Raw genomic sequence first — 22,069 nt, forward strand, 5'->3', positions numbered from 1 at the left:
GAGTATTTATTACATGCTTTTCTCCTCCCCAAACAAAGTGTGCGCAATAGTTCCATTTCAACAAATGTTACCGCTAATCTGTGCGCCTTCTTTGTTGGTCGGGCAGCGTGAGGTGCTTACAATGAAAACAATGCGATCCAGGTTTTTATATTTCTGTGAGGGTTAAGAGGGGAGAATGTTATTGGTTTGTGACCATTTTGGTTGAAAATAACATTAAATACGTATTAACGTTTGTCCATTAGTATTTATTGTCATCATTAGATGACTGTAATTATCACACTATCATTATCGAAATGAATGAATTACTAATGAGTTTTATTTTCATTTGTAATATTTATTATGTTGTGTGAGTGTGTTTTTGGGAATTTGGTAACAAATATGTATGTGGATTTATGTGGTATATTCGTAAACATTTATTCATTCAATCCTTGAACACTACAAGGATCATTTCGTTGGTTTAAACAATTTGACCATACACAGTTTTATATATTGGACTGTGTAGGGAGAACCATCTCTAACGTATGTGTGTTTTAAACGTATGTATGTTTGTATATTTCAAACTAATATATAAAAATAGGGGGCTACAGAATTGTCATAAAAAGGTTAAAGGATTGTGACACAAACGAACTTATTCAATTTACTTAATTCATTAAATAATAAACATACCGATATTTAAGACGTCAATATTTTATTAAATATTTCTTCTAATAAGCCATTAAAGTGTAAACATTTGTTAGAAAAGATTGTCATTGCAAAATAAAACACAAACACACATTTAGCCTCAAGTCGCAAGAAAACTTGTCTCAAAGTGTCATAAAATAATAATAATAATTCTAAATCTCTTTTGTTATACAATTTTTTCACTTGATTTTGTTAAGGACTGAGATCATTTAAATATATTTTTTTAATTACAATAATACAAGTAATTTTGTTAAATATTTTGGCTCGGAGCTTTCTTATTAAAGTCGAAAGTCTTAGATTTATTTAAAGTCAAACTAATTTCATTTCATTTGAGTTACTCACTCCCCAAACTTATTAACACCTATTTTATATTAGAATTATTTCAAGACTGTGATTAAATTAATTTTATTTGTTTTATATATAATCCTTCCTCAGACTTATTTAGTTCATCTCATTCCTTAATTTTTTGCTTAAGGCGCGTATGACAGCCACTGATGGTTGTCAACAACATTGACAACAATCAGCTACTGCTGTAGACATTTATTTTTCTCCCTTTCTCTTCTCCATTTTTCCTTTTGTTTTATTATGCAATTGTACAAATGTCTGCAAGTGTGTCGGAAAATGTTAAAGAAATTAACATGATTTTATTGACTTGTACAGGCACTTGAAAAAAAAAATAATACTTCTTCTCTACAACAACCCATTATGTTCCAGAAGTTTGACAGCCATTTGTTCGGCAACATTCTATCTTAACAATCAAAACACACTACAACTTAACAACGTTTATACACACACTAATTTACACGTACGTTTTTCCATACCACACTCTTTCACACATTAGAAAATATTTGGGCTTTTCTACTTATTTGAATGTTGTTAGTATGTGTTTGTGTACTTTACACAATCAAGCACTTGAGCGACAAGTAGAAGGCGTTGTTCTTTTTTTTTCTTATTATGGCGTTTGTAACTGCTACTTAGTTGTTGTTTCTATTGCTGCTGTTGTTATTATTTTTGCTGTTAATGGTGTCTCTTATCACCAACAACAACATAATAGTTGTTACAACATCACAAACAATAGCAGTCTGTAGTAGAAGCTATGTTCATGACTTGGAATACAAAATGATTCGATTTATTTAAATGTTTATTTTTGTTGCTGTTGTTTTAGTTTACTTTTTGTTTCTGTATGTGAGTTTGAAAGAAGAATAATGAAAAAAATCTGCTTAGAAATGCACATAATTTGCACATTTTGTTGGTTATTTAATTTTTATGATTAAGGTGACCAAAACGCTTTGATTTAAATTAATGGAAAAGAAAAATAGATTTATTATTTCGATTAGAGGAAACTTAAGAAATAATAGGATCTTTTGAGCAGCTCAACTGTAGGCTAGACTATAGACTAGACTATAGACTAGACTATAGACTAGACTATAGACTAGACTATAGACTAGACTATAGACTAGACTATAGACTAGGATATTCACTAGACTATAGGAGTAGACTAGACTATAGACTAGACTATAGACTAGACTATAGACTAGGATATACACTAGACTATAGGGTAGACTAGACTATAGACTAGACTATAGACTAGACTATAGACTAGACTATAGACTAGACTATAGACTAGACTATAGACTAGACTATAGACTAGACTATAGACTAGACTATAGACTAGACTATAGACTAGACTATAGACTAGACTATAGACTAGACTATAGACTAGACTATAGACTAGACTATAGACTAGACTATAGACTAGACTATAGACTAGACTATAGACTAGACTATAGACTAGACTATAGACTAGACTATAGACTAGACTATAGACTAGACTATAGACTAGACTATAGACTAGACTATAGACTAGACTATAGACTAGACTATAGACTAGACTATAGACTAGACTATAGATTAGCATAGACTAGACTATAGACTAGACTATAGACTAGACTATAGACTAGACTATAGACTAGACTATAGACTAGACTAGACTAGACTATAGACTAGACTATAGACTAGACTATAGACTAGACTATAGACTAGACTATAGACTAGACTATAGACTAGACTATAGACTAGACTATAGACTAGACTATAGACTAGACTATAGACTAGACTATAGACTAGACTATAGACTAGACTATAGACTAGACTATAGACTAGACTATAGACAAGAGTTTTTCCATAGGCTTACTTACCATGGTCACCTTAAATAATAACCATTTAAATGACAATATATCACTAAGTATGAGAATGGATATTCTTTCAGTGACTGTGAGTTTGTTGGTGTCCCCGAACGCATGAGTATGATGACTATAATGACCTTTTTGTTTTTGCAATCTTCAACAACAATTGTGTTGGTTGGTTTTTTCTCTCTGCTTTATCACACTTGACAATTTTTGCACTTGACTGAACGTGGGTTTGTGACCGTTTTGTATGTTCGTTTATTTTAGATTAGAAAAAACTGTTAGTGGCAATGACTTTATGGTGGCCAGTTAGTTTTATAATAATATTATACGTTTTTTCCTCTTCTTGTGTGTTGTTGGCAATGTGTGTAATCTTTTTTGTTGTTGTTGCACAAACCCATTAATGTTTATAAATGGCAGCAGTGTGTTTTCTCAACACATGGCTAAAAGTCTACCACAAACTTCCATATACATACATGCAAACATACACATACCACTAAACACATACATACATACGTATACTAAATTTTAACAGAACAGAAAATTCAGTTAACCCCTACAGATTTAGTGATTCCACCGACCACTCTGTCTGTCTGTATATTTGTTGAAATCACATTTTTGAAGATCCCATAAATTATGAAAATATGATCATATTTCCGAAAATATTTTTTTAATGAAACACTATGGTGAAGGGTATACAAGATTCAGCATGGCCGAATTTAACAATGATACTTGTTTTTATATGTATTCGTATACGAACGAGTATTATAGAAGCAATTGCTTTTTAATTAAGCCTCATATTCCAAGTGCAAGTGTGTATTTAATTGTTACTTGAACGCGTTTTTTTAAATTTTCTACAAAAAAGTTTTATTTTTATACTTTATTTTATATTTTTATAGTTTTCCACTTGTGTTTTTATTTGTTTGCGATAGAACAAGAGCGTTTTCAAATCAAGGCTATTTTTTAACTTTATTTATTTTTCTTTTTGTCTAAATTCAAATTGTTTAAATATTTATTTTAATTAATGTATTTTAATGGTTTTAGATACTTTTGAGCTAAAGTTTTTGTTATTACTTGTTTTTGTTTGTGTTCTATCTTTAATTGAAATAAAAAAAAAATAAAAATTGTTTCATTGAAATAATTTGTAGTACATATTTAAAACATACACACAGATATGGGCAATTTCGTGTCAAGTGACCCAACTTTTAAAATCGATGTCTTCCGATTTGGATGAAATTTGCACCAAGGTTAGTACTATTGCACCAAGTACTATTGCACCATTTTGAAAAACGGGGGGAAAATAAAATGTTCAGTTTTTGGCCGATAGAACCGGTGTAAATTTCATGCAAACCGATTTTTTTGAGTTGCGCCATTTGAAAATGCCCATATATATGTACGTGATTTTTCAATATACATATATTATAATTATTAGTTATTTAAAATGCTATTTAGGAATTATTTCAAAGTATTTTTTAACATTTAGAAAAAGCTAATACTTAATTATAAATCAAAATCGGGGCATGTGCTGCTCTGTTAGTACATACATATATGAAAAATGCTATGTTTTTATAAAGACCACAAAGAAAATACATTTGCACATTTACTATAAAACTTGCAAAATCAGATATTCGTATTTTTTGAACTGCGCTAAAAAACATACGTCATACAGTTTTATGAAATTTCAAATATGTCTATTATTTTCGGTGTGAGATTGATTTTAAGTTAATCAGTTATCTAAGGCTAGTTAGTTAGTTAGTTAGTTAGTTAGTTAGTTAGTTAGTTAGTTAGTTAGTTAGTTTTAGTTAGTTAGTTCGTTAGTTAGTTAGTTAGTTCGTTCGTTAGTTCGTTCGTTAGTTAGTTCGTTCGTTAGTTCGTTCGTTTTAGTTAGTTCGTTTTCGTTCGTTCGTTTCGTTCGTTTCGTTCGTTCGTTCGTTTCGTTCGTTCGTTCGTTCGTTCGTTCGTTCGTTCGTTCGTTCGTTCGTTTTCGTTCGTTAGTTCGTTCGTTCGTTCGTTTCGTTCGTTCGTTCGTTTCGTTCGTTTCGTTCTTCGTTCGTTCGTTCGTTCGTTCGTTCGTTCGTTGTTGTTCGTTGTTTCGTTCGTTCGTTCGTTTTTTCGTTCGTTCTTTCGTTCGTTCGTTCGTTCGTTCGTTCGTTCGTTCGTTCGTTCGTTCGTTCGTTCGTTCGTTCGTTCGTTCGTTCGTTCGTTCGTTCTTTCGTTCGTTCGTTCGTTCGTTCGTTCGTTCGTTCGTTCGTTTCGTTCGTTCGTTCGGTTAGTTAGTTAGTAGTAGTAGTTAGTAGTTAGTTAGTTAGTTAGTTAGTTAGTTAGTTAGTTAGTTAGTTAGTTAGTTAGTTAGTTAGTTAGTTAGTTAGTTAGTTAGTTAGTAGTTAGTTAGTTAGTTAGTTAGTTAGTTAGTTAGTTAGTTAGTTAGTTAGTTAGTTAGTTAGTTAGTTAGTTAGTTAGTTAGTTAGTAGTTAGTTAGTTAGTTAGTTAGTTAGTTAGTTAGTTAGTTAGTTAGTTAGTAGTTAGTTAGTTAGTTAGTTAGTTAGTTAGTTAGTTAGTTTAGTTAGTTAGTTAGTAGTTAGTAGTTAGTTAGTTAGTTAGTTAGTTAGTTAGTAGTTAGTTAGTTAGTTAGTTAGTTAGTAGTTAGTTAGTTAGTTAGTTAGTTAGTTAGTTAGTTAGTTAGTTAGTTAGTTAAGTTAGGTTAGTTAGTTAGTTCGTTAGTGAGTTAGTTAGTTAGTTAGTTATTAGTTAGTAGTTAGTTTAGTTAGTTGGTTCAGTTAGTTAGTTAGTAGTTAGTTAGTTCGTAGTAATTTGTTTGATAACAGAATTACCAACTCTGTTAATCTTTTAATCCTCTAACTTTTTAATAGTTCGGAAAAATGATGCAACATTTTTTTAAGTACATAAAAACCTTACACAGGGTTGCTGCTTTTGAAAAAAAAGCATAATTAAATTCTTTTGAAATGTATTCTTTTTCTGTAACAAGTCAAGCGTTAAATGTAGTTTTAAAAAGGAATAAATAAGTATAGGAATTTTTGTTATCTTTCTAGCATACATACATATGTATAAAGAATTTATATAATAACAGAAAATTAATTACAATATACTATTTATTTATCAATAGCATTTAATAGAACTAGGGTTTCGGTACAGGAATAACTTGTCGGAAATTTTAAGAACTTTAAAATATGTATTTTAATTATAGTTAAATTTTGAAAAAAAAAAAATATTAGAAAAAAAATAGAAATTTTAAAATATATATGGAAATGATGTGGGCTATTTTACTAAAAGCTGATTTTCTTCATATCCCCTCATTTTCCCACTCTTAATTTTTTTTTTTTGGTCATGACACAGTAAGCTATTTTTGGTAAAGGAATACACAAATTGAAGATACCATCAAGAAATTTTTTTAATGTAATTATTCGTGTATAGGAAATATAATATTTTAACAATAGTAATATTAAACTACAAGAGGATTAAATTCGGATGAATAGTTTAGATAGAATACCTCGTCAAATTTAGTGCTTAAAAAATATGAACTTTGAACGCCGATTAAACATAAACTGTAACTAATTTGGAAATTTTGGAGAACCTTAAATTTCGTATGCAGAATGTATGTACCGAATGTCGTCGAAATCGAAGAGGGTCATGTTCAAAATCCCAATTATTGTTTGGAAATTTTATAAATTAAACAATAAGGTTAATTTACTAAGAGTAGTGCGTTTTTGTGTAAATTCTGGTTACGAGAATTTCAAAACATAATTTTCTCAGGAAATAAATTAGTCCGATAAATCTCAAAACCCTAAAAAACATATACTTAGAAATAAATATACAAATATTTATTCACTTTAAATACAATATCAAAAAATAAAGTAATTTGAGAAAAACAGTAAATACTTTTTGAAATGGAAAATTTTAGAAAATTGTATATAAATATAAATTATTTCCTAGTATTTGCCATAAGTTATTTATTATTTGTCTTACTTTGTGCAATTCACCAACTATCTATGTCCTAAATATAATTTATTTGAAATTATCCTTCTCAGTTTAAGTGTGTGTTTGTGTATTGTTTTTGTTGAAATCTTTAGAAAAACCCGGAAAATGAAAACATTTGTTTAATTAAATTTAAGTTCTTTATTGCATTACAAAAATTACATACAATTTACAGCAATAATACTTTTAGTTTAGAAACAAATAAACAGAAGGAGTTATTGACAATAATAGCATATGAGTTACTTTAAATCATTTATAAAACATATTTGTAAAAGAATTTTATATAATTTCATAAAATTTATAATTTAATCACTGGACTGGACACTGGATCACTGTGATTGAATTTAAAATGTTTTTATTTTGATTGAATTTTACCTTGATTTCGATGTTTATGGATGTTTTATTAATGGTGCGACGGTAAAATGGGGAGCAATTACTATAAAAATCGGCCAGCCAGACACTAAGAATATATTCATGGTTGTTACTATAGTGGTGTAGTGCTATATTTTCACCCATTTCGAGTTCTCTTTTCTTCTTTTGTATAAATATTATTTTTAGTCTGTCTGTATACATGTATAAAATTATAAGGATTTCTTTGCTGTTAAAAAAATACAGTAATGTTGATCATTAATTTCAATTAAATTGATTTATGTGGTACATATTCTTTAGTCTATAACAATTATTTCAAAATTATTTCTCAAAGTATTCCCCCCTTTCCCATTCGCTATCAAAACAATCAGGCAGGCGTACATAATACAAACTGACTGAAGTATAAAACAACCTATCAAATATCCTGCAGTTGAGTTTATGTTGAGATTGACACCGTTTATTCGAAAGGAATTTAACAACGAATAAAATTTTAGAAAATATTTTACAAAAAAAAAAATAGACTTAATAGAATTTCCATGGATACCTAGACAACTCTCCGTAGCCAGATATTTTGTTTATAGTTAATTAAACTAAATGAAGTGAACTGTAATCATCAGTATGGGGACTAGTCACCAGTATTGTTGGGTATATTGCTGTATGAAATTTCTGTGTATTGGCATTCTTGTTTATTTGTTTAGTTGTCTGTGTATTAGAAAATCTCAGCATTTGAAATAAAATACAACAAGTACAAAACAATACATACATATACATATAAAAAATAATAAAACAAATAGAAAAACCACAAGTAGTATGTATAACAATCATTAAGTCAAGTGAGCCTTTAGGATTTCATAATAATTAAGATTTAATTTTTCTCTCTGTTTGCCATTATTCTACTACTGTTTCCGGTTCTCTTTAGACCCATACTCCACTAGTATCTATTTACACCACTTTCAATGGGAAGGGGGTGTATTGGGTTTGTGCTGCTGTTTGTAACGCACAAGAATATTGGTTCTATACCACCCTTGAATTATACTAATCGGCTTAGAATTATTTCTGAGTCGACTGAGCTATGTCCGTCCGCCTGTCCGTCCGTCCATGTAAATATTGTAATCAAACTACAGGTCGCAATTTTAAAGATATTTCAATGAAATTTGATACATGATCTTCTATTGTCTCAGGGACGCAACCTATTGACAATAGTTATGATCGGTCCATTATTTCACCAAGCCCCCATACAACTGAACCCGATGAACCCAAGTATATCTGAGGCAAGGTACAATTCAAGTTAAATGTTTTATTATGAACACTAAATCACATTTTATTTTTATAACTGGTGTTGGGTATATATATGGTCGGACTCGCCCGACTATAATTTCTTACTTGTTTTTCCATGTTTTTCTTTTGTAAAGGGATGCATGTTAAATATTTGCAATTGTTAGAAGGGAATTTTGAAAATAGTACTTTTTTAGGTACTAAAAAGTGTGCTTAAAAGAACAAAAAAGCTAATCATTCCCAACAAAAACTTATATTGAAAATTAATGAGTTAAAAAGCTAAAAAGGCCGTTTTTGCTATTTATTCATTAGTATTTTAACTCATTATTACAACACGATGATGGAGTTGGAGGCAAGTACTTACAACGCTCGCTTACAAATCACTACTTAAATATGTACTTAGAAAAGTAAAAAGAGTTCTAAAGTTGTTTAAAAAAAAAAATAAAAAAAACAGAATACGAACTCAGGCCTCTTGTTCGTTAGTTCGCTCTCTTACTCACTATAATAATAGTTTTCACTTAAAAGCTATTTTCATTCTGTGTGTTCAATGTGCAAATAAAACGGCAAATCTCAAAATAAAGTACTTACTTATCTGATTATATAAAAGTCATTATAAGATTGCTTAAAAGTAATGCAAACGGTAAGTTGCAGTAAGTGAAAAGTAAGTAGTTATGTAAGTACAAGCCTTTAGTGAGTTTTTTTGCTGGATTGTTATAATAACAAGATTTTATCGAAATAGTACCCTCTAAATAGTACCAACTTTTTTTATCCCTCCTCATGTACTAAATACAATCCTTATGCTGTTGTTTATGGCAAATAAATGAAGTACAATATTACTTGAAATAATTTTTTCTTAGTACTAAATGATTTATACATATTTTTTTTGGTTGCTAAAGCGGTCGTTGCTATTGTTGTACTACAGCTCTTTTAAAATATGATACTGATGCTACTGTTTCTGCTCCTGCCATAGCTGGAGCTGTTGCTGTTGGTGATGGGTTATTGTTTCAGGCATAATTTTTTTCTTTCAGCTTCCTTTCCTTTTCCAATTTGTTCTGCCTAAAGGCAAGATACTGAGAAGAAGACTGTGACTTAAAATAGATGTATGTTTGGCAGGCAGGCAGGCAGGCAGTAACGACGGACATCATAAGGATATCAACTGTTAGTTGAGATTTTGATTAATTAAATGCGATTTAAAAAAAGTAGAACTGTTTTCCTAATGTTTGTGATTTAATAGCAAATTTTGTTTAATTAATTATAACAATAAAATTAATCTCTTTATACAATGGTTTGAAAGTTGTTATTTAACTCTTTTTGGTTTATTTTTTGAATGATTACCGATAATGTGGTTTATTTTTAAGTTATTTTTATATAATTAGAAAATTAATGATAACCATTTATAGATTTTAAGGCAACTGTTTAATTGTGGTATTTAAAAAGTTTTAAATAACTCAATTTGTAAAATATTTGAAATGTTTTTTTTTTTTTAAGGAATGCAAGTAAATACTTAAGCATGCCAACGAGAATATTGGAAATGTTTAAATTATTGTATTTATAAAAATTTTAAATGTTTATAAATTTTGTTGGAAAAAACCTAAGCACTTTAAAGAAAATGTTGGAAAATTCTAATATTACTTTTAAAAATGCTACTAATTTCCTCCATAAATGCTCTAATCTAATTTTGGCTTTTAATTTTTATTTCCAGCAAGTTTTTCAAAATTTCAAGTATCGTAATGTCTTTTACCTGGCTGCAAAAACTACTTTAAATTTGGTAAGTAATTGAAAGCTTTTTTTCTAAATAAATATTTAAAAAGAAAAATCAAATTGACTAGCATTTACTAAAAATTAATAATGTGGTTTTTCCCACTCTATTCGTAAACACACAATTTGATTATGTATAATTTTTTTTGGGGGGAAGTTGAAGTATATTAGTGCTGCTGCTACAATAAATGACAATGACAGGTATTCATTTATTAACCAAAACCATACAATTACTAATACTCTTGACTTTACTGTTCGTAACAAATATATAAAACTATATAATTCTGGGGTTGTCAGTAGCTGTTCAAATAACTACTCCTTATACATTTTCGTGCAAAAAAAAAAAAAAAAAACACACACAAAAATAAAATATTTGCGTTGTGGTTTATATGTCAAAACCTTTGATGTTGTCTTTTGTCTTACTTTTCCATTTAATTTTGTATGTTTTCTTAACTTCCCATAGCAAACAATTTGTTTTAAAACAAAATGCAAATTTATTTTGTTGTTACATCTTAAAAAGGGGGGCTGCACTGATGACGCTGTTGTCGGTCTCTTACAATGACAATTATGTTTACACAACATTTGAACTTTTTGAACTTTGTAATTTGTACAATGTTTTTTTTTTTTGGTTTAAAGAGAAACTGTATTTAAATATTTTGTGGGTTGACTACTATTTTTTTTTAAGTGGTTTAAAGTTAAACATGATTTCCTAGAAATATTATGTAATAAATGAGGTATTTTAATACCTTAAAAAAATACATATACTTTTTTTATATTACATATTTAATTCAAAGTTTGGCATTACCCGGCAGTTCGAAAAAGAGTCAGTGCATCCGTAAAATACAGTTATTTTCACTCAAGTCTAACCAATGGAGCGTCCAGTAGACAATTTTCTTTTTTAAAAAATGTTCTATTTAAATTTTCTATTTATAGAAAATTTTCTAAAATTTGTTTGATTGCAAATTTTTACTAACTTTTATTTTTTTGGAAAATTATAGATAGATAGATTTGTTTACAGAATTCAATGAATTTTATTTTCATAGAAACTTTTTTTCTTCGATACATCATTTTCGCTATCTACCTGTTGACAAAAATGCTTCCAGGAGTCTTGTTTGGCTTTTCGAACAATTTTCCTATATTCACCATTATTCACTATTGCGGTCTTTTTACGCTGTTAAATTGTTTAAGAAGAGTCTTCTTAAGGTTCCGGATCTCCAGGGTTTCTGCTGAGCAGATCTCCGCTCTCCCAGAGGGCAGCTGTCCTCGAACGATTTAACCAGGGCACTAGTGAACGTTTCTAGTTTGGTGTCTATATCCTCTATATTTCGACATTGAAAAGTATCCTGGCCTATACGGTTCTTTAGTAAGGCTCCGAACATTGTCAAAATAGTTTTAGACTTATTCCGAAACTTCGGCTTTGTTGGTGGCTTTAGTACTTTGAATCTTATGTACCGATGGTCAGAAAAGGAGTGCTAGTCTAAAACTTTCCAATCCTGATCGTTTATAAGCTCTTCTAAAAATATAGTTATATCTTATACTTCTTCTGTGATTCTATTGACGAATATTGCTTTATTGCCTAAGTTCAGTGTGATCAAGTCTTTAGTATTAAGGAAATCCATGAGGACTTGCTAATGGTGCCGTGTTTTAGTGTCCTTGTCGAGGCCGGTTTTAAAAGCCCTTTCAATCGGCGCCTTCCCAATTTTGGAAAAGGTAGCTGCACTTTTTTCTGGTGAGTTAGTGATAACTTCCTTGCTTTTAGGATTTGACTCCTCAACGTTATCAGTAGTGGCTACTGATGCTGTGGTCTTAGGTTTTTTAGTGTTCTTTTTTACCTTTAGACTAGACCTTTAGACTAGTTCTGGTCGATACCTATTACAAATAGAGTTCCTCTTCTTTCATGTAAAAGACATCCCATTTTTCCACGCCCAGCTCAGCATTTTGACCTCCAAGAATTTCCAGTATTATAGAAAATTTTCTCTAAATTTTCTTTTTACAGAAAATTTTCTGTAAACTTTCTTTTCATAGAAAATTTTCTATAAATTTTATTTTTATGAAAGATTCTTTTTATACAAACTTTTCTGTAAAAACTCTTTTTATAAAAAATTTTCTATAAATTTTCTTTTATAGTAAATATTCGATGCATTCTCTATGCCTTTTTTTCATTTCATTTGCATTAAAATTCCTTTTTACAAAAAATTTCTATAAAATTCTATAAAATTTTTTTTATAAAATTTCTTTTTATTGAAAAATTTCTATAAAATTTCTTTTTATAGAAAATTTTCTATAATATTTTTTACTTATAGAAGATGTTCTAAAAACTCTTTTTTTATAAACTAATTTTCTGCAAATTTTAATAGAAAATTTTCTATATAAAGTTTATTGAAATTTTCTATAAGAAGAAAATTTCCTTCAAATCTTAATTTTATAAAAATGTATATAAATTGTCCTTTTATAGCAAATTTTCAATAAATTCTCTTTTTATAAAATATTTTCAATAGATTTTTTAATATTATTAAATTTATGTAAAATTTTTATGAAAATAATCAATAAATTTTCTTTAAATAGCTTTTTTTATAAATTTTTTTCTTAAAGAATATTTTCTAAAAAAGTTGTTGTTTTCAAAAAAAAAAAATCTTTTAGAAAAACTTAATTTTCATTATGTTTTCCCTTTATAGAAATTAAGTAGACTTTTTAGCGGCTAAAAATTTTCAATAAATTTTTCTTCTTAAATCTTAAATATTTTCTCTTTTATACAAAACCTTAAAGAACTTTCTACATTCAAGAACTGACAAGTTCTAAAAAGTCTCGGAATTATTTATCAATAATCTAGTTATGTGTTTTATTTAAAGTTCTAACATTTCCTTGCATTATTTTATAGAAATTTTAATCTTGCCAAATTATTCTCAAAACACAGAATAATTTTTATACTTTTTTTCTCTTCTCAATTTTAAACCACAAATCAAAATGTTTTCTTAACAAAATATTTTATGCAAAAATTTCTTGTCCGTAAGCTGTATTTGCCATTTCATAATTCTTGTCAACATCAGTATTTTTTCTTTTTTCATCACAAATTATTTACTTTATTCCAATTGCAATGATAAAAAAGAATAAACAAATATAAGAAAAGAAAAAACTTAAATGAAAATTTAACAAACAAACCTGTTGACAATATAATCAGCTTTAAATGAAAACTGAAACTTTGGAAAATTTTCTCTATTTTTTCTTTGTTGTTGTTGTTTGGGAAAATATAATGACCAACTAACAAGACTAGAAAAATGGAAAAATAAAAGAAATTATATAAAAAATTACTAGAGAAAAACAATACAACTATAGTAATACAATCTGAGCCCTTCGAGCAAAAGTACACACAAAAAGAAATGAAAAACAAAATAAATTCAAAACTGAAACTGGTACTTTCACATAATTTCACTTTTTGACAGCAACTGCAGCAGTAGTATCATTTAGAAATGGCCAACAATAGCAGCAACAATCAACAGCATCAGCAAACAATTGCAATTTGAGAAAGACCAACTGAAATTCGTATTACAAGTCAAGCAGTCAGCCAACCATCCAACCAACTAAACAATTAAACAACAGGAACTTAATAAAACTGCTATGACAACAATAACAACAAAAATAGTACGAATAGTGTTAACGTTGACAACACTACTAACAGCATTAGCCAATAACAATACCACTTCTTGCAATAACTCTTTAAGAAGATAAAATGATACTTCTGGCATTAACAAACGTAATCACAGAAAATTTTAGAAATTTTTTTCTTGTTGTTGTTAATAAATAAGTACTATTTATTAGATTTTCTTTAAAATACACTATCGCAGCAAAAACGTGTATTGAAAGTCACTATTTAGACATTTTAACTTATTATTTTTACATAGCGATGGTATTGATCGCAAGTACTTACCACGATCGCTTACAAATAGGGACTGAAATAAGCCATTACAAATGCATATGTAGTTATATAAGAATACAAAATACAAATGTATAAAAATAAGTAGTTTTGTATATATTTGATTATATGTAAGTCATTACTATACTACTTAAAAGTAATGTATATGCTATTTAGTAGTCATTGAAAAGTATTTTACTGAATAACTACAATTTGTTCTAGTTCAGTACTAGTTCAATTTTAACTCAGTTCTAGTTCAGTTCTAGTTCTGTTCTCAGTTCTAGTTCAGTTCTAGTTCAGTTCTAGTTCAGTTCTAGTTCAGTTCTAGTTCAGTTCTAGTTCAGTTCTAGTTCAGTTCTAGTTCAGTTCTAGTTCAGTTCTAGTTCAGTTCTAGTTCAGTTCTAGTTCAGTTCTAGTTCAGTTCTAGTTCAGTTCTAGTTCAGTTCTAGTTCAGTTCTAGTTCAGTTCTAGTTCAGTTCTAGTTCAGTTCTAGTTCAGTTCTAGTTCAGTTCTAGTTCAGTTCTAGTTCAGTTCTAGTTCAGTTCTAGTTCAGTTCTAGTTCAGTTCTAGTTCAGTTCTAGTTCAGTTCTAGTTCAGTTCTAGTTCAGTTCTAGTTCAGTTCTAGTTCAGTTCTAGTTCAGTTCTAGTTCAGTTCTAGTTCAGTTCTAGTTCAGTTCTAGTTCAGTTCTAGTTCAGTTCTAGTTCAGTTCTAGTTCAGTTCTAGTTCAGTTCTAGTTCAGTTCTAGTTCAGTTCTAGTTCAGTTCTAGTTCAGTTCTAGTTCAGTTCTAGTTCAGTTCTAGTTCAGTTCTAGTTCAGTTCTAGTTCAGTTCTAGTTCAGTTGGTGTTAAAGTGCAAGAAAGTACTTGGATCGCTTACAAACATAGTTATTAAAAAACAAAATCCGAAAATGGCGTGGCTAAAATGAAAGCACATACGTATATAGTTATTTGTAAGTCATTACGAAACTTTTTCTAGGTGATGCATGCTGTATGTACTAGTCAATGAAAAGTACGTTGCTGAAGAATCACATTTCATTGCCATATTTTTGCTGAGTAATATTTGTTTAAATGGTTAAATTTAAAATGTCCGTTTGGGATTAAAAAAGTTAACATAACAAATCTATATTCTTAATCATCATCACTTTGGTAGTTGTATTTTTTTTGCAATAAGCCTTTGGACCAACAAATGATACCTGTCCATTTCTGTTATAACTTAGTGCTGTTGGCAACCAAAAACTGTCGTAACAAAAAGTAACTTTAAATTAAACAGAAAACAAAATTTAACTCAAATGAAATGGAAAGAAAACAAAGAAACTTTAATAAAAAATCTTTTGGTGAAAAACCTAACAACAGTCAAAAGGTAAATAGCAAATAAAAACTAAAAACTAACTGAGAATTAAAAAAAAATAGTTAAGGGTTGGCAAGAAAGTAAATTCTACTAAAGAGATAAGATATTAAATATGTATTTTCTGTTGAATAATAAAGTTTTACACTTGCTCTTACCCAATTCAAACGATGCACTAACTAAAACAATAATAAAAAGGAAAAAAACAGAGTGACATTTTGAAGTTAAAACAAAGGGGCTTTTTATATTTGAAGTTTTGCTGGTGCTCTTCTGATGCTACAGCAACATAGTTTTAATACAACAATCACTAGGAAAACACAGCTTTTTATCTATGGCTCTCATAAACACACACACACGTTGCCCAGCTGTATTATGTTTTGATTTTCTAAAATCACAGGTTGTTGCAATGCCCTCTGTGGCAGCATTTTATTATATGTGCAACACTATCTACTATTTATTCATACTTTTTGCAACTCAAAAAGAAATAAGTGTGTAGGTTTTTGTGTATAACTTTTCTGAAAAGGTAACAACAAAATTATAACAACAAAATAATTATTAGGAAAAATTTGTTTTGCTATTTACCTTATAAACAGTATTGGGTAAGAAATTTTGTAACAAAAACAGCAACATAAAAGTTTATTGCATTTAACTGCAAACAAATGACATCTACGCAAAAACTATGAAATGTTAAAGAAAGAAAACCTCAAGTATATTAACCGGGGAAAAAAAGCAAAAATACAAGTAGCAGACCCTAAAGAGTTGTTGCTTTGAAATTTTTAAAGAAATGAAAACAAAGAAATACTAGAGTCACAAAAAAGGCATTTCAAAACTAGTAGCATAACAATCTGGGAAATCTGCATACAGGAATGTAGATAGACATTTTTTTGCTTTTTATTTGTTGATGTTTGTAGATACATAATGCACACACTGATACCCTGTAGTATGGCGGGGCATTCCCGAACTACCTATTTAAATTATCACTTAGGATTACCCCTAACTATTTCAACATGTTCTTGATCTATAAGGATGTCAATTGCCACTTCATAGATTACAAAAAGAGATAGGCTGAAAACTAGCCGAAAGAAGTCAATTCATTGCAATGACTCTTTTTGTTTCAGTTTAATTTTTAAGTGTCCACTCTATAGATTACTTGAGGATTGCAAAGTGTATACTGTCTCAGCACTCGCTTACAAAGGGGGGCACTTAAGTGATGACTGTCTTCTCTCTCAGCAAACCAGGTCTTGACTCTTTGTCGAACTGCTGGGTAGATTTGTATTACTAACACAATATAAATAGATCTAGAACTTTAGCATTTATATACTTATTATGTATATAGTTCACTCTACACTATGTCACATTTTCACAAAAATATAGCGAATCATTAGATCATGCTGAAAACATATCTTGCATATGTCTCCCAGGGAATATCCTGACTAGCAAAAATCTGGTAATGACTTGTACATGCCCAACAACTTACTTTTCAATGACAACTACATACTGTCTGCATTACTTTTAAGCAATATAATAATAACTTTCCTTATATAGCTAATCATTAGATCATGCTGAAAACTTATCTTGCATATTCTATGTTTTCCAAATTAAGGGTAATATCCCTGATTGATATTCTATTTGTATTTATTGCCCCAGCCAAAACTTAGTAATGACTTGTACATACTCAACAGCTTAGTTTTCAATGACAACTACATACTGTCTGCATTACTTTTAATCAGTCTAATAATGACTTTCTTTTAATAGGATGTAGTAGTACTCATTTTCAACTTTGTTATGAAAAAGTAATGAGTTAAGAAACTATTAAAAATACTTATTCATTGGTATTTTAAGGCAAGTACTTATCGTGATCACTTACAAATAAGTACTTAAATAAGTCAATACAGATAAGAAGTTAAAAAGTTGTCTTGTAGTCATTGAAAAATAAGTTTTTCTTTAAGTAGAAGTCATTGACACATTTTTTCTGGGTTTATTCAGCTTTTCGTAATACATATTAAAGGCCATTTGGCTGTACCCCTGGAGATGTTAAATGTCTTTTTATTTTTTAATATTTTCCACATTTTCATTAATTATTCGAAAAATTTTGGTTATGAAGAGTGTTTCAACAGCTAAGAAGAACAATACTTTCTTACTTACAATTGTTTCTATATAGGTATAAATTGAAATTTATGCAAATGGATTACAGAAAATTCCTGTCTTAAGTACAATTGTTCTGCAATACTTAATTTGATATACAATGCTTTTCTTCATACTCGAAAAAATTTCAGTTTATTAGAAAGCAAAGCTACCAAACTACATAAAGATACAATTTTTTCATTTGTCATATTTTTATTTTTCAAAAAGGCTACTAAAAGAATCCTTTTTTCTATTATTTAGCTAAAGTTTGTTCTATTTTTTCTTTGCATTGTTATACCTATTACATGCTATAGTTTCTAGTCAAATGCTAAATTAACTTTTTGCAAATTTCATTTTCTTTATGGCCTTCAATTTTGCAAAAAAAAAACACATAAAATTTCTCACATACAAATTTTCACATAATTTTCCAATCTACTCTGGCACACCCAAATCAAACACAAACACTACTGAGGCAGTATCCGTAACTGCAGTTGTATATTTGTTGCAAGATTCATTTAAATTAACAACCTGTAATAAAAATCAAATTACGCACTCGTAGCCATGAATTTGTGTGAATTCAAATATTGAAGCTAATTTTTTCTAACTGCTGCAATTCATGATCAGATGTTGGGCGTATGCATCTATAAACATTTATGTATGTAGATTGTTCAACCAGATAGCCATATTCTACTATCAAATCTTCGTTTTGATTATACAGTTAAGTTATTCATTATATTTAGCTATTTGAATTGTAAAAAAAAAGTTAATAAAACTTTGAATTTTGTTGTGGCTATTTTACTAAATGTATACATTGTAATGTAATCATAAAAAGTATTAAATTTCTTTTGCTACTGTTGTGGAAGCATTTTCAATTGCAGTTACAGAAACTGCAGCCATTGATTTCCAATTAAGTGCTTAAGTACATAGTATTATCGTATCTCCATAAACATTAGATTACAGCATTTAGCTTATTATAGTTTCTATTATGCATAGATATGTTCATACATACATATGTGTGTCAGCATATGTGTATATCGTTTGCATTTTATGTTGAATGAAATTTATATAAGAGAAATTTTCTCTTTATATAAAATTTCTAGAAATTTTCTTTTTATAGAAAAGTTTGAGACATTTTCTTTTTATAGAAAAGTATGAGAAATTTTCTTTAAAAAAAAAGTTCGAAAAATTTTCTTTTTATAGAAAAGTTTGAGAACTTTTCTTAAAAAAAATTCGAAAACTCTTGCTTTTATACAAAAAAATCCCTTTTATTTTATATACATTTTCGAGAAAATTTCTTTTTATAGAACATTTTCGGGAAATTTTGATTTCAATAAAATTTTTGAGAAATTTAATTTTTAATAAAATATTCAAGAAATTACATTTTTATTAAAAATTTTCAAGAAATTTTCTTTTTATAGAAAACTTTCAAGAAATTTTCTTTTCATAGAACACTTCCGAGAAATTATCTTTTCCTAGAAAACTTTCGAGAAATTATCTTTTCCTAGAAAACTTTCGAGAAGTTTTCTTTTTGTAGAAAACTTTCGAAAAATTTTCCTTTCATAGAAAATTTTCCAGAAATTTTCTTTCCATAGAAAACTTTCGAGAAATTTTCTTTCCATATAAAACTTTCGAAAAGTTTTCTTTTTGTGGGAAACTTTTGAGAAGTTTTCTCTTTGAGGAAAACTTTCCTATTTTTTTTTTTTTTTTTTCATAGAAAACTTACGAGAATTTTTCTTTTCATAGAAAATCTTGGACAATTTTTCTTTTCATACAAATTTTCTTAAATTTTTCGTTTCATAGAAAATTTTTGAAATTTTCTTTTCATAGAAAACTTTTGAGAAATTTTCTTTTCACAGAAATTTTTCGAGAAACTTTTGAGAAGTTTTCTTTTGCATAATAAAAGAACATTTTTTCATAGAAAATTTTCGTGAAATTTTGTTATTGTAGAAAAATTACTACAAATTTTCTTTTTGTGGAAATCTTTCCTGATTTTTTTTTTCATGGAAAACTTTCGAGAATTTTTATTTTTATAGAAAATCTTCGAGAATTTTTCTTTTCATAAAAAGATTTTTTAATTTTTCTTTTCATAAAAATTTTTTGAAATTTTTCTTTTCATAGAAATCTTTTAAAAAATTTTATTTTCATAGAAATTTTTCGAGAAATCTTTCGCAAATTTCTATTTTCATAGAAAACTTTTGAAAAATTTTCTTTTCATAGAAAACTTTCGAGAAGTTTTCTTTGCATAATAAAAGAAAATCTTTTTAAATAAAATTTTCAAGAAATTTTCTTTGTGTAGAAAACTTTCGTGAAATTTTCTTATTGTAGAAAAATTTCTAAAAATTTTCTTTTTGTAGAAAAATTTCTAAAAATTTTCTTTTTGTAGAAAATTTTCTAAAAATTTTCTTTTTGTAGAGAACTTTCGAGAAATTTTCTTTTTATAGAAAATTTTAGAGATATTATCTTTTTGTAAAAAAATTTCCAAAAATTTTCCTTTTGTAGAAAAATTTTGAGAAATTTTCTTTTCATAGGAAACTTTCGATAAGTTTTCTTTGCATTATAAAAGAAAATATTTTCATAGAAATTTTCGAGAAATTTTCTTTTTGTAGAAAACTTTCGTGATGTTTTCTTATTGTAGAAAAATTTCTAAAAATTTTCTTTTTGTAGAGAACTTTCGAGAAATTTTCCTTTTGTGCAAAACTTTCGAAAATTTTTCTTTTTGTGAAAAACTTTCAAGAAATTTTCTTATTATAAAAAATTTTAGAGAAATTATCTTTTTGTAGAAAAATTTTCTTTTTTAGATAAATTTCTAAAAATTTTCCTTTTATAGAAAAATTTCCAGAAATTTTCTTTTTGTAGAAACATTTCTAAAAATTTTCTTTTTGTAGAAAACTTTCAAGAAATTTTCTTTTTTTGGAAAACTTTCGAAAAATTTTCTTTTTGTGAAAAACTTTCAAGAAATTTTCTTTTTATAGAAAATTTTAGAGAAATTATCTTTTTGTAGAAAAATTTTCTTTAGTAGATAAATTTCTAAAAATTTTCCTTTTATAGAAAAATTTCCACAAATTTTCTTTTTTTAAAAAAATTTCGAGAAATTTTGAGAAAATTTTCTAGAAATTTTTGAAAAAACTTTATCTTTCTAGGAATATAAGAAACTCCTTCTCCCTTTCTAGAAATTTGTTATAAATTCCCAGTTTTTGTCTATTTATGCAATTTGTTAAAAATATTTCTCTTTACAAATGTTTAATTTTTTTCTATTTTCTACAAAGCGTTGTATATAAAACAATTACATCATATTTTTAAATAATCTTATTCATTATTTTACACCTCACATACAAATGCATTCATTCTTCGAAGGTCTGTTAAGCAACGAAATCAAAAGTCAATGTAACAATTTAATGGGACCAACAAATAAGCACAAAACTCACGTATTCACGTTTTTATGTAATCAAATTATAGCGTTTATTAATTTTTTAAGTGATTTTCTTTTACTCTTCTTTTTGAACAGTATTTGTTCATATTTACTTGTTTTGTGAAAATTTAAATCATAATTTTAAGTTGATTGTTTTGAAGTTGTTAAACAAATCGTGATGAGTTTAAACAATTGTTGCTACAAAACCCAAGAGGCTTACAGTGTGTCTAAGTCGAGTGAAAGATCTATAACATTATAAACCACACACACATAGTAATTATGACTTAGTTGTATTTGTTATTTTAAATTTATATGCAGCATGTTGCAGCTTGTTGATGCTGCAAGTGCTTAAAGATTTTCAAAAGATGTTGCTTATTATTGTTTATTATAAAGAGTTTGGTTTGTAAAGAAATGAGGATTTTTTATATAAAATTTAAGCAATTGATTGGTTAGTATGGTAGTTAAAATGTAAATTTAATTTTATGATGGAGTCTTTCTTTATAATAATGGGTTTTATTAATTGTTGTATTTAAAGGCGAGTTTGTTGAAATTTTAATAAAAAGTTTTGAAGGAGAAGGGAAACAATTTTTGTTCAAACATTAAACGTTTTACAAAGACTTTCTTTAAAGAAAAAAAATTTCTCCAATGTTTTATAAAAAGAAACTATTCTTAAAAATTAGTTTTAAAATTTTAAAAAATTCTCAAAATAAATTTCAAAAAATCAGTAATTTATATTTTAAAAGAGAAATTTATTTCAATACAATATTTTTTTAATAGTACAAAGAAATTTCAGATTGTTTTTATCTAAAGTTAAATTAGATTCCCCTGCTACATAACCAGACAATCGAAATTCCTTTGCACTCTTTCCATAGCTTTTCACAATTAAGAATTTATTTATTAATAAAAAAAATATTTATTACAAACCCTTCAGCCTTTATTACCATATTGTAGACAACTCCCGTCATTTAGTTGAAATGGCCTGGAAAAGAAAGAAAAAATAATAAATGTACTTTTTGTAT

The 22,069-nt window shown here is 27.9% G+C and overlaps 1 protein-coding gene across 1 annotated transcript in view; it reads left to right on the forward strand.

Moving 5' to 3' along the window:
- The window catches only part of LOC119599903 (probable serine/threonine-protein kinase DDB_G0282963), a 338,233-nt gene that overhangs the window by 129,790 nt on the left and 186,374 nt on the right, over positions 1-22,069 (forward strand). Inside the window, exon 4 of the mRNA XM_037949845.1 lies at positions 10,207-10,272. The gene's annotated coding sequence lies outside the window, so the exon portion shown is untranslated. The remainder of the gene's footprint in view (positions 1-10,206; positions 10,273-22,069) is intronic.

This window comes from Lucilia sericata, unplaced genomic scaffold, assembly GCF_015586225.1.
Source record: "Lucilia sericata isolate MDLA Ls3-8-SP2 unplaced genomic scaffold, ASM1558622v1 Contig000096F_arrow, whole genome shotgun sequence".
Taxonomy (NCBI): Eukaryota; Metazoa; Arthropoda; class Insecta; order Diptera; family Calliphoridae; genus Lucilia; species Lucilia sericata.